At 34.7% G+C, this 13,244-nt stretch overlaps 1 protein-coding gene across 2 annotated transcripts in view; it reads left to right on the top strand.

The window, feature by feature from the left end:
* Positions 1 to 13,244, top strand: part of CDH12 (cadherin 12) — a 1,137,841-nt gene that overhangs the window by 453,268 nt on the left and 671,329 nt on the right. For both annotated transcript variants that reach the window (XM_054489194.1, XM_063664679.1), the window contains exon 3: positions 5,472 to 5,566. The gene's annotated coding sequence lies outside the window, so the exon portion shown is untranslated. The remainder of the gene's footprint in view (positions 1 to 5,471; positions 5,567 to 13,244) is intronic.

Here is a 13,244-nt window from a genome sequence, read left to right as displayed (position 1 = left end):
TGTCTCTTCTATCTCAGAGTTTGTTTGCATAAAATTTGACATACAAAATTTCTTCTGTATCCCAAACATGTTTTTTTAAAGAATAATCATCTTTATGTCTAGCATTATATTCTTTATTGAAATTGAAGGGGCCAAGAGGAATTGGCCCTCTGAAGGTTTGCTGAAAAATCAACTTGCAAAAGGCAGATTAATTAGAGAAAAAACATGCAAATTTATTTAATATGTATAAATGAGAGCCTTCAGAATAAAGACACAAATATACAGGGGAAATGGTCTATTTTTATACTTAGGATCAACAAAATATAGATAGCCATGTAGAAGTATGATTGGACAGAAAGGATATGATCTAATGCTGTGAGTGGGGAAACCCAGCAAAACCTCTCTGTGCAGATTCTTCTTGGCCTCTCTCAGTGACATTTCTTCCTTGTGAGTCTGGGGCAGGACCTTCTCTGGAATGGAAGTCTTATGACCTACAGTCAAACAAGATAGGTCAGATAATTTTTTATGGCTAGTTTTTACACAGAAAGGCAGAGGGAATGTTAGAGTAATATTTTTAGGTTTTATGGTTGGCTCTGGGGAAAAGGGATTCTGGTTTTTATGACCTACCTTGCGGAAGAAGGATTTTTGTCTCTGTGCCTATCCTTGGGGGAGAATGGAACTGAGAGACAGGAGGGCAGGAGAAGGTCAGAGATAAACTTTTGCTTCTGTGGCTTTCATTTTGAGGTATTGTTCTCTGAGCCCCAACAAAGTAACATGCAGGCTTTTTATCCTGTCATTTTTACTCTTCACAATCAAATCAAAATCTGTTTTAATTAAACTAGTGAGAAAAATCTTAATAAAAAATAATTTGTATTATCATCATGTTTGTGAAGTAGTAATCGTCATCTGCACTTTTATAATGCCACCACGTACCAGGTAATCTAAGCATTTATCTTCGAGCTGTAAAAAAATAACACTAATTGATCCAGACACCCTTCCCCAGAACTACCACTCTCAGCCTCAAAACCTTTATTAACACCACTAGCCATGGGATAGGAGTAGTAAGAAGGCTTTAGCCTATCCTTTTCTCCAAAACAATTAAGCTTCTTTGCTGTATTTCAGTATCTCATCACACCACTGAAATTATATTAATTTTGTAGAAGAAACATTGAGTAGAATCAATAGCTTAGTCCTCATTTATAATATAGAAGAAAATTAAAACATTATTTAAGCAGAAGAAAGAGCCTCACCATTGGTTGTTAACATGGATTTTTGTCACAAGAAAGAGAAAAGTATTATGACTCTAGAGTTATGCTGTATTTTTTTTCAAATCAATATAATATGGTATTCCAAACCAAATAATAAGTGATATCCTAAACTTGGAAAATAAGCTAGTTTTCATTGGTTTTGAATTGGAGGAATAAGAAATAATAATAATTGAAATATGGGGTATCTTTCTCTTTTTATTTTATTATATTTTTAATTTATAGACACTCTTTGTATATGCACTCAGACCTTAGAAACATGCTGTGCTACAAGTGTATACCTCAGATAAGAAGACTTAAAAATACAGGTGAAACCATATGTAAGCAGTTTCTCTAGAAGGAGAAGAAAAATACAATTTTATATGTCAGAGGCTTGGCTCTTGTGGAAGCCTTTAATACCAAGACGAGAGTGCTAAGAGTATACTCTAACTCTTTAAAAACTTACATACGAGACTTTTACTATCTTATTTTCCTTGCACAAAAGATACCTTTAAATATTTGCAGGGGATCCCTAAGGATGCATTTTGCTGTATGTGTAGGTAATTTTCTGAAAGTTTTTATTAAGATACTAATATAAATATTCTAGCCTACAGCATATGGTTTAATACTTATGGTGATAGGTAAGTCAGTATGCCTTATTGTAGAATACTGATAGGAAATATTCAGAAAGCATTAATTATCTACTGCAAAAAATTCACTAAATTATTCATTGGACACAAAATTGTCCACCATCACGGGGGAAAATGAAATGAAGATAGAAGAATTGCTTTAGTAGTATAATTGATTTTATTATTTTAGGTCTTTAAAATGTGGTAGAATCTATTTTTTTCCGGGTGTTTTGACTTAAGTGATATTGAGTCTAATTTAGTGATGTGGGCAGCAGTATATTCATGAACATTTACACGTGCACACATAATGCATATGCAATTAATATATTTATATAATGCATGTGTACTATATATGTAATTTACAATTACAGATAATGTATATATAGTATATATAATAATATGCATATATAAATAGATGATATAATATCCATTTTGTATTCCTCAATGTTACTTGGCAGTGAGTTGAAGTTTCCAGATTGCTTCTGTTGCTCCTGGTCATAAGGTTGCCAGATATTTTGAAGAATGTCTTAAAACTGAGTTTGACAAAGAAAAACATGCACATTGGATAGTTGACTTACATTGGTTCAACTATTTTCAAACAAAGGACAGAGACCGAGGACACTTATTTAGGATCCTTTTGTGTCAGGTTAGCCCTCATTATAGTGTCAGACACATTGATTTCAATAACCCCCACCCCTAAAAGCAATTGTCTCTGAAACTCTAAGTATCTACGATTTCTTGACTTTAAGAGTCTATCTTGTTTAACCACAGCTTTTATAAACAGAGATAAAAGTGGAAAAGACATCATTTTGCTATAGGTTTTGCTGAACTGTGCTTCATTGTTAAAGACAGGGATCCACCTAGTCCATATGACTGTTGATGCCAGTGATTAATGAGGCTTTACACTCAAAACTTTATGAAAACGAAAAATAAACTGACTGAAATGGGAAGATTTTGAGAATGTGGTAACTGTCAAAAACTTACTATGTACCACCCCAAAACTCACAGTCCTGTTGAGAGAGAGAGAAGGCGATAGGCTATTTCTACACAGTACAGTAAGTTGTGAGGAAACGTAAAAAAGTATCCTATATGAAGGTATAATTGAACAGGTAGTCTAATCAGACATGGAGTCTAATCTAGGCAGAGAAAATAAAGGTTTACCAAAGAAAGGACAAGTAATTGTTTGAGTGTAAGTAAAGTGACAGAAGAGAAGAGATGAGAATTATAAATGAAAATATATTCCCAAAGGCCTTGAGCAAACTAGTGGTTTTTGCGCTGCTTAGGTGTAGTGTGCAAACAGTTTAACTCCTCCTAAACTCATTATGCAGGTAGCTGGTGAAAGATGATGACAGGTAAGCTTGAAGTATGTCGGGCTCATGCAGAGAGCCATGGGGAAAGATAGAAAGGATTTAATTAGGCAGTGCTATGATCAACTTGGGATTCAAAAAAAAATCATCTTTTACTGTAGAGTGCAGAAATAATTAGAGAGTAATAGAAAGCTTAGAGTTGGGGAAGATTAGTAACTTAAACAGGATATGGTAATGGTATTAACTGACATAATAATTTGGTGGAGAAAATGAAGTGGATTCTAAACTATTGAGAACATTGAAGATAGGATTTGGTAATATCTTGGCTATGACTAATATGGGAGGAGAAGAAATCAAAGGGGGCCACACAGAATTGTAGTTTAGGAAATTGGATGAATTATAGTAGTGCCTCTCATTAAAATATGCAATCATAGGAGAAGACATTCTTGAGACACAGGGTGAATAATTAACTTAAATGATAATTTTTGAGTTTGAGATATCAATGGCACCTTCAAGGGGAAAACGAATAGGCTGCTGGATATAATGTGTACATTGATGTACAATTTTACTTAGAGATCCAGATTGAATTTTTTTTCTAGTGACAAACACCAAAAAAGAACAGAATTGAAGCCAAAGTATTCAATTTCTCATTACTTAGAATTAAGTAAGTGACCATAGCCAAGTATAAATAAAATAATGTATTTGATCTGATTTATATTCTTTCATATTTGCTGTTTCTTCTCTCATTATGAGTTTGTATAAATATGTTGCTTTATTTTCTCAAGGCCTATACTCATATACTTGGTATTAGTTCATTACAAGTTTGGATTCTTTCAACTGTAATGCATATTGTTCCCCATATTGTTCCCTTTAAGTGTACTTTTCAAAGAGCTTTTTTGAAACAATCTGAAAAATCCACATTCAACAAACAGATAATGAAATTTATCTGTATTACCACATACTTAGCTACTATCAGTCTCTCTAATCTTAGAAGCTTTGTTCAGAATATTCTCTAAATATGTTAATTTGGATCATTGTTTTTGCATGTAATGGGCTTTTCAAAAATCTGTTACCCTTTAGGGAATATAATTTCTTTTCTTCTTTCTTCTGGTGGAAAGAATAATATATTTTTTATCTGGTGGAAAGAGTAATATTTTGAGGGACGGTATCAGCTTAAAATATATTCCCAGATTCAAAAATCACAAACATTATAACCCTCTCAAACATATTCCTGTAAACTGTAGCTGAGGAATACAATTAATTGGTTTACCTTTAATATCATCATGTCAATGACTGCAAGTTAGGGTAGCGAAGAGATTACAGGATTGACGATACCTAGTATTGAGTAATGACTCTCGTCATTGCAGTTCAGCTAATTATTAATTGGGTCCCTCTTTCCCTAAAAGTTGTTTTCATTTCAATAATGTCAAAAAGAGTCCTCGACTTGCCAACCTTGGAAGGTTGTTGTAATGATTAAAGTTAAAAAGAGAGTATGTTTATGAAAGCATTTTATAATCTGTAACTACAATATAAATACAATCGATCCTCTGTATCTGTGGATTCTGCACCTATGGATTCAACCAATATTGAATTGAATATATTTAATCATAGACTGAATATATGCTTTAAAAAATTGCATCCGTAATGAATATGTACAAACATTTTTACTTGCCATTATTTCCTAAACAATCCAGTATAACTACTATTTACATAGCATTTGCATTCTATTATGCATTATAAGTAATCTAGAGATGATTTAAAGTATATGGGAAGATGTGTGTAGGCTATATGCAAATACTATGCCATTTTATATTAGGAACTTGAACATCTGTGAATCTTGGTATCTGTAGGAGGTCCTGGAACCAAGTCTGCCACAGATCCTGAGGGACGACTGTAAGAAGAAATGTCACTACAGTGCTGGCTTTGCTCTTGTATTTAGAAACTTATGATCTACCAGGTCTGTTTGTTTAATGCAGTTGACTCCATTCTGTCACCATTAAGTCATATTGAATGATTGGAACTAAATTTATTGTTTAAAACATTTTATTTCTCATTCTGCCTACCATTTTCTCTTTCTTAGGCAATGCTGATTAGGATGTGAGCTTTTTTATTTTTTCCACAGAGTTACTATTTTTGGCCTGATAGAATTTTGTTTAGAGAACTCTTCTTTGGTTATGAATTATAATATGTGAGAGATTTCAAAGTTTCATAGAGATGTGTCGACCAAATATTCTGGGAAGGCTGAATTAATGATGTACAGAATCCAGAGAGTCTTGCATATTCTTAAAGCATTTTCTTTACATATTTTTCAGCTTTGATGCCCAATGCTATAGAATCAAGTTACTGTGGAGGTCAAAACAATTTGAGATACATAAGCTGGCCTTAGAAAATAAATTGCCTCTAACTTGTAAGTAAATTTATTGTTATGATTTTTTTCTTTATCTTTTATTTTTTTTTAAGACAGTTTCGCTGTTTCACCCAGACTGGAGTGAAGTGGCACCATCTCGGCTCACTGTAGCCTCTGCCTCCTGGGTTCAAGCCATTCTCCTGCCTCAGTCTCCCGAGTAGCTGGGATTACAGGCGCCCACCACCACACCTGGCTAATTTTTGTATTTATAGTAGAAATGGGGTTCTGCCATGTTGGCCAGGCTGGTCTTGAACTCCTGACCTCAGGTGATCCACCTGCTTTGGCCTCCCAAAGAGCTGGGATTATAGGTGTGAGCCACCATGCCCAGTTGATTATTATGTTTTGAATATACATATAAAACCATAAAGAGTCATTAATTTCAAAATATTCCTCATAGATAAATTCTCATGGTCACATATGTTAATTTGTAATGTCTTAAAATTGTTGCAGCACTGGGCTAGTTACCAAGAATATCCAGGGGAAACACAGAAACACTGGCATTCCTTAATGCAGGCCTCTAATTGCAAAAGTTGTTTCCTCAAACACATACTTCCTTTGTAATTATTCTTTCCTCACTCATTTCTACAGGTATTGTAGCTTACAATATATCATGTTAAAGGTCTAGTCATTACCTTGATGCATGAGATTCATTTTACTGGTTAGAAAGGCATGGCTGTTATAGCAGTTTTAATCAAATACATAATTTAGGCAAGTATGTAAGAACATTTTTCTACACATTAATATCCTTCTTTGATGCTGCTTTTATGAATGTTAGCTAAGAAAACAACAAAAAAATGGCAGGCTTCTTGATGAGAAGGATAAAATAAACTGTTAAATACTAAGCCAAGTTTATTTTTTGTATCACTAAAGTGAATTCTGGAGCTTGTAGCATACCAAATTATATAGAGACTGTAGAGTATACTGGAAATAAGAGCTAAAAAGAAAATCAGGAATTTTTATTCTAAGCAAAATTTTATCCTAATCTAAATAGGTGAGTTTGTACTTTGAGTTTCCTCAGTTCAAAATGAGGGGTTTAGATTGCCAGACCTCAAAAAAAATTGTGTGTGTGTGTGTGTAAAATTATAAAATATATATTATTTTTAAGGCAATCGACTTAGAGCTTCCTAATGTTTGCTAGCACAGATTGCATATTACATACAAATATGTCTGATAATAATTGCTTTTAAAATTGTGAAAAATACTACAGTTGCTCCTTCATCCTCAATTTTGTTCAATTTTAGCATTCCCCAACTAGAACTTAACACATCAAGAAGGTATTATTACTATATATGCCTCATCTAGTAAAATAATTTAGTCACATATTATATCTTACTGTATTGTATTTAATTGTATAATTTAATTGCATAATGATGGTCATTTTAAAAAATCTTGGTGAGGTTACTAATATACCTAGCTTAATCCTCTAGTGATTGACTCAGTACGATTGCAGATACCTTAGCCTCAAATACAATATCTTACTACTGCAACACATTTCTCAGTTTCTTATTTTATACTAGCACTGAAAACCTCATAAAGCTGAAAATGGCAAACTCATGGTCTCCTGTTTCTTGGTCTTCACTGAGTGTGTTCATGTTAATTCTATTAAGGTAGTGCCATTTATGATTGAGGTTGCTCTGTGACCTTTCATTAGTGATACTTTGGTTCTGGTCATAAATATTATGGTTTGTATACTGGTCATATTCATGCTACAGCTCCTGCAGGGATTGTGGTTGCCTGAAAATTCTGTATCTGGAGAGCATTGATAGGAATGACCACAAACTAGGTGAATCAACTGATTATCTCTTCAGTCCATAATTATATTTTGAACTTTCTAAAAAAGTAAAATGTCCCATGAGATATTGCATTGATTGATTAATTCTCTGGAGCATACTCCTTGGGTGCAAAAGCTGACTTTATTACCCAATAATTGTGTGACCATGATGATGTTATTTACACTTCTCACGGGTTGTTGCAGCCACATGTAAAGTGAATATTCTATATGTCAGTTTCCTAGGATTGCCATAATAATTATCACACACTGGGTATCGTAAAACAACAGAAAATCATTCTTTCACAGTTTCAGAGACTGTAAATCTGAAATCTACTTACCAGCAGGGTTGGTCCCTTCTGGGAGAATGCAGTCCATGCCGCTCTCCTCCACGCTTGGCAGTGGCTACACTGCCTTCAGCACCTGAGTAGTTATTTCTTCTTTATTTAAAGGTTGGCACATTTTCAGCTGAGTTATTTTATCAGCAAAATTTATTCCCTTGACATCCCAGAAGATTGTTCATCTTCCTTCTTTCCATCACATGTCTTTTTCTTTCAATCCAAGCTGCCAATGTTTATGCTCAATAACATTTTCAAAAACGTCGTGGGTCTACTATGTATGAAATGGTCTGCACCATTAGAAAAAGTGCTCCATTAGAGCACTTTTAGAAAAAGAGCTCTTTTCTAATAGTCTGCAGACTTTTCTAATGGTCTGCACCATTAGAAAAAGAAGGCTGCCATTTTTTTTGTTGTTGTTTTCTTAGCTAACATTCATAAAAGCAGCATCAAAGAAGGATATTAATGTGTAGAAAAATGTGCATTTCTGAAATAACTCCATTTCTATTTCTGGCTTCTCCTAAGATGGTTGACTGGATCCATGAATCACACACCTAATTTTTTCAACAAAAGTTTGTTCAGCCATACCCTTGACCCTCTCTTTAGAATTTGCTCTTCCAACAGTGAAATTCCTAATTCTTCCATCCTTTGCGATGTAGATATGCTAAGAATCTTCCACATCATCAAGTGCTGATTCCTTCTCACACAGCAGTTTCATCTTTAGTTTGTCTCTTTTCTTTTATATTTTACTATAAGGAACAAGGAAAAACCATACTTCACCCTCAACACCTCACTTGAAACTTTCTCAGCTATATATTCAAGTTTAACCTTGCAAGTCTTGCTGTCTACCCGATAATAGAACATGATTCGGCTAAAATATCTGCTACTTTGTAGCAAGGATCTGGTTTCTTACAGTTTACAATAACTTGTTCTTCATTTTCTTTGGAGACATCACCAGGAAGCTCTTTAATGGTTGTCTTTCTACGGACATCTATTCAAACAAGTATGTGTTCTTTAAGAAGTGAGAAGCATTCTCTACAGTGTTCTTCACTTCCTTCTGAGCCTCATCACAATAGTCTTAATATTCATGTTTCTACCAATATCTCTTCAAGAGGTGCCTCCACATTCTACCAACTTCTGTCCATTACCCAAATCCAAATCACCTTCTGCATTTGCAATTACTTGTTACAGCAGCACCTTACTTCCTGGTAACAAAATCTGTATTGTTTTCCTGGGGCTGTCGTAACAAATGCCCACACATTGGGTGATTTAAAACAACAAAAATTTATTGTCTCAAAGTTCTGAAGGCCAGAAGGCCAAAATGAAGTGTTAGCAGGACTGGTTCCCTTTGGAGGCTCAGAGAGTCTGTTCAGTGCCTCTTTCTTATCTTCTGGTGGCTTAGCTAACCCTCATGTTCCTTGGCTTGTTAGAAACATAACTCCAATCTCTTCTTCCTTCTCGACATGGCCTTCCCCTCAGTGTGTCTCTGTGTGTCTTCCCATCTTCTGTCTCTTACAAAGATACTCTTATTGGATGTTAGGCCCAACCTAGTCTAGGATTATCTCAGCTCGAGGTATTTACTTTAATTAGATCTATAGACATTCTTGTCTGAAATAATGTCACCCTCACATATTCTGGGTGGTAAAATTTGAAAGAGGTCAGTATTCAACTCTATACATTATTATGAACTACTTGTATGATAGTTTGGAAATTAAATGAACTATTATAGTATTTGACCTGCAATATACCTCAATAAATAGAATCTAGAATTTCTGTCTATTACTAGTTTAGATGAGTGCTGTCATGTTTTTACAACTACCAAAGGAATATAACAAAATATTATGAAACTACTTTATAATATAATTCACTTGTGCTAAGAAGTAACAAAATACATGGTATAAAGCATAAATGCTAAAAGAATTTAGGTAAATAATCATTAGTAATAGATAATTGCTTTTTGGTAGGTAGAGATCCTTACAGAAATAAAAAGTAGGTACAGTAAATTTTAGAGAATGAGGAAGGATGTTGTGATTGACATGAAGAGTTCTAAGTTTTAAATCTCAGTTGACAATTGTAGATGTGCTTGTAAATTTCTAATTACGGCTGTGCTATTTCATACATGTTATGTGCAGGAAAAAACTTCCAATGGTGTCTGAAACAATCAGAAAAAGTTGAAATAGTTGTCTGAGAGGTTATCAATTTAATAGTTTAGTTTGGCAAACAGTTATGATTAGGATTGACTAAAATAATGAAGAATGCAGATATAATAATGGCTTTACAAAATACAACTTTATTTATTATATGGAAATATTCAAATGTGTAGAAGTTGAGTACAATGTGATGCTCTTCTCCACGAAGCGCAAAATGTCTTACATTTATATCAATCATCTTACATAGCCTACATTCCCAAAGTTAACTCACTTCCAAGTTGGGGAATCCAACACGGCCATCTAATTAATATTAATTCCAGTCATCAGGAAGGAGCAGATAAAATAAGAAAGGACAAATGTAGCATGCCAACTAACATTTATAGAATGTTCCTGAGAGCTGCATGCACCTCCGCTCACTTCCCAGTGATCATAATTTTTTTTGCAAAGCTATACCTGGCAAAAGGGGCTAAGAAGTGTTTCATTGGCAGCAAAATATATGGTGATCTAATGATATCAAATAAAATATATTAGATTTCTAACAAAAGCTGTCTATCTGTTTTGCAACTTCAGTACCCAAGCACAGGCCAGGCCTGGTGGTTCATGTCTGTAATTCCAGCACTTTGGGAGGTCAAGGTGGGCTGATCGTTTGAGCACAGGGGTTCAAGGTTCAGCCTGGGCAATGTGGCAAAACCTCCTTTCTACCAAAATAAAAAATTTAAAAAAAATCTCTGCAAGCACAGTATTCATTTTTCTATTCTATATATTTAATCTCATTCTTAGGGGAGAAAACATTCTAAAGCCCTAATCTATTATTTCATTCAACTCAAACTCCAAGATCCCTATATAATACACAGTCCTCTTTATCAGATCAAGATGTAAGTCCTTGTTGTTCTGTGACCTTTGTAAACAATGGCCTTCAGTAATTAAAAGAAGCATACAATAAAAAAACAACATCCAACGACAAAAGAAAACCAGGCTTATTAACCTGCAAAGCAAAGAGATACACCAGTAGAATAAAATCACTGATTCACTAAGAATGCAAATCAGAGATATCTAACCACTAGAAAGGGGGGAAAGTATATGTTACTGATGCTTAGTTATGCTAATGAAGATTGAAAAGAAGCTGTCTGGTTAGGAAGGGATGAGTCCAGGAGTCTGCACACAAGTAATTATTTAATAAAACAAGAATCATTGTTCTCTGGTCAGGCCAGTGAGGTTCTGGCATAGTGATGTCACTCAAATATTATTATATTTTAAGAGATTTTGTTGGTTATAATGGTTGTGTTAAAACACAGAGTCAGTTTTAATATCTCCTATACAAGTAGGTAGAAAAATTTACTTTACATCTGTAAATTAAAATTCAAGTTATAGATCCCTAACACATTTACCATACAATTGTACTGAGGTAATAAGTAACACATTTCAAAACCTGCGTTTAGAAAAAGGAGGAGTGAGAAACACCAGGCCATCATTAGTCTGGGAAGAAATCGAAGGTTCCTTTTGCTGGCAGTGTAGTTAATTCATGTTACACCATCTGTTAGTGGCTGGATTTACTCTCTGGCAGGAATTACCTTTTTCATTGTCCTCTATGGCCTCTGGATCCTTCTTTCTGGAAGGCTTATTTTTGTCCATTATGTACTCTGTCCACATGTGAAGTAGGCAATGAAACAGATGTCCTTTTAAGAGGCTGAAAAGCTTTAAAATGATACATAGGTGTAGGTTTGCTGGCCTAGGGATTGTTTTGAAGAGTCTCAGGCTACGTTTGAAATATTATTTGATTACTTTTTTGTTGTTTTTATTTTTGCAATACAATTCTCAAAAAAAATTACTTAGTATAATTCTTACATGTTTGCTTTGTGTCATATCCTTGCTGCCACATATACACCTCTTAGGTGTAAAACCGTGAAGAGTTGAAAATGTTACCCTACTTCTTTGGATTAGATAGATATATAGATACTAGGTAGATTATATAGAAGGATAAATAGATATGTATATACATACAGATTGGATAAATAGAAGATAGAAATATAGTTCAATAGATACACACATACACACAAATACACTAGCAGAAACACCAGAGATTATCAAGAACGCACGCAAAAGCAAAACAAAATTTAAAAAAAACCTCTTTTTACTGACTCACAGAATACCTTAGGGATGTTGCTATTTGCCCACACCCCAGTCCTTCATAGGGCTATGTAATGAAAGCCAAATGTACCCTGCACATAGAGGGGTCTCTACACCACAGTAGAGAAACTCCAAAATTATGAATCTTAAAGCTTATATAGGAGCCAACCATCTATGCTTCTGGACTTATAAAAGGTGTTTATCTTTTATTCTGGAATGTAAAAAGATCTTCTGTTGGTGGAAGAGAAGAAATTCTACAACCAAGAATGTAAACATTGAATCATGGAGATAATAGAAAGGCTCTAGTATCTTTTGAAGAAGGAACAGACGTCTCTGGTGAAAAAGGGAAAAAAAAGACTTCATATCTACCACCCTTAGAATCCAAAGAGGAGGTAGCTCTAGGGGAAAAGAAGAGGATGCATGTTCTATCATTATAATTTGACAATGTCTATTGCTTGGGTGGTCCAGACCATGTCAAATCACCAAGAAATCCAGGGAAGATTTCCTTCCAACACTGCCAATCATCTTATTAGATGCCGTCTTAAAGACTGGAGATCTATGTGGTTTAGGTTTCATTCACACCCAACTCTCTTATTTGTGTTATTCCTAGCTAGAAGTAATTGTAAGAGGGCATTGGTATGAAGTAGCAACTTAAATTATGTATTTTACCAAGCGGAGCTTCCATTGTTTCACTGAGAACTAATAATGACAAATCCCGGAAAAAGACCTGAGGTATAGCTTTACCTCCTGCTAAACTTCCATATTGAGAACCAGTGCTTAGAGCTGCTTCCCTGTGAGGTATAGCAGTGGTTGGCTTTTCAACCCAGCAATTTGCCATATTACTGGTCTGCGGTTAGTGAATAAGTGTGTGCTGCTTTCAGAGAAGGCCTTCTTTGACTTAATTGTTGCATCCCTCTTCATCTCTCTCAGCAGGTGGTTATCTACAAGTTAAGTTAGTCTCTTATAAACTTACCTAATGGTGGCAAGAGTAGTTAATGCACAGTATATCTTCATTTTATTAAAATCTTGGAGGCTAGAATTCCAAGATCAAGGTGTCAGCAGGGTTTATTTCTTCTGAGGTCTCTGTTCTTGGCTTTTAGATGGCCATCTTCTCCCTGTGTCTTTAAATAGCCTTCCCCCTGCATATGTCCTGAATTCCTCCTGACTTATAAGGGCATCAATCATATTGGATTAGGGCCAACCATAATAACCTCATTTTAACTTAATTACCTCCTTTAAGGACCATATGTCAAAATATAGTCATAGTCTGAAGCACCACGGATTAGGGCTTCAACTTA

The sequence above is a fragment of the Pongo pygmaeus genome, chromosome 4 (assembly GCF_028885625.2).
Source record: "Pongo pygmaeus isolate AG05252 chromosome 4, NHGRI_mPonPyg2-v2.0_pri, whole genome shotgun sequence".
NCBI classification, from domain to species: Eukaryota; Metazoa; Chordata; class Mammalia; order Primates; family Hominidae; genus Pongo; species Pongo pygmaeus.
The sequence above is the reverse complement of the archived record's forward strand: the minus strand, read 5'-3'. Positions and strand labels throughout refer to the sequence as shown.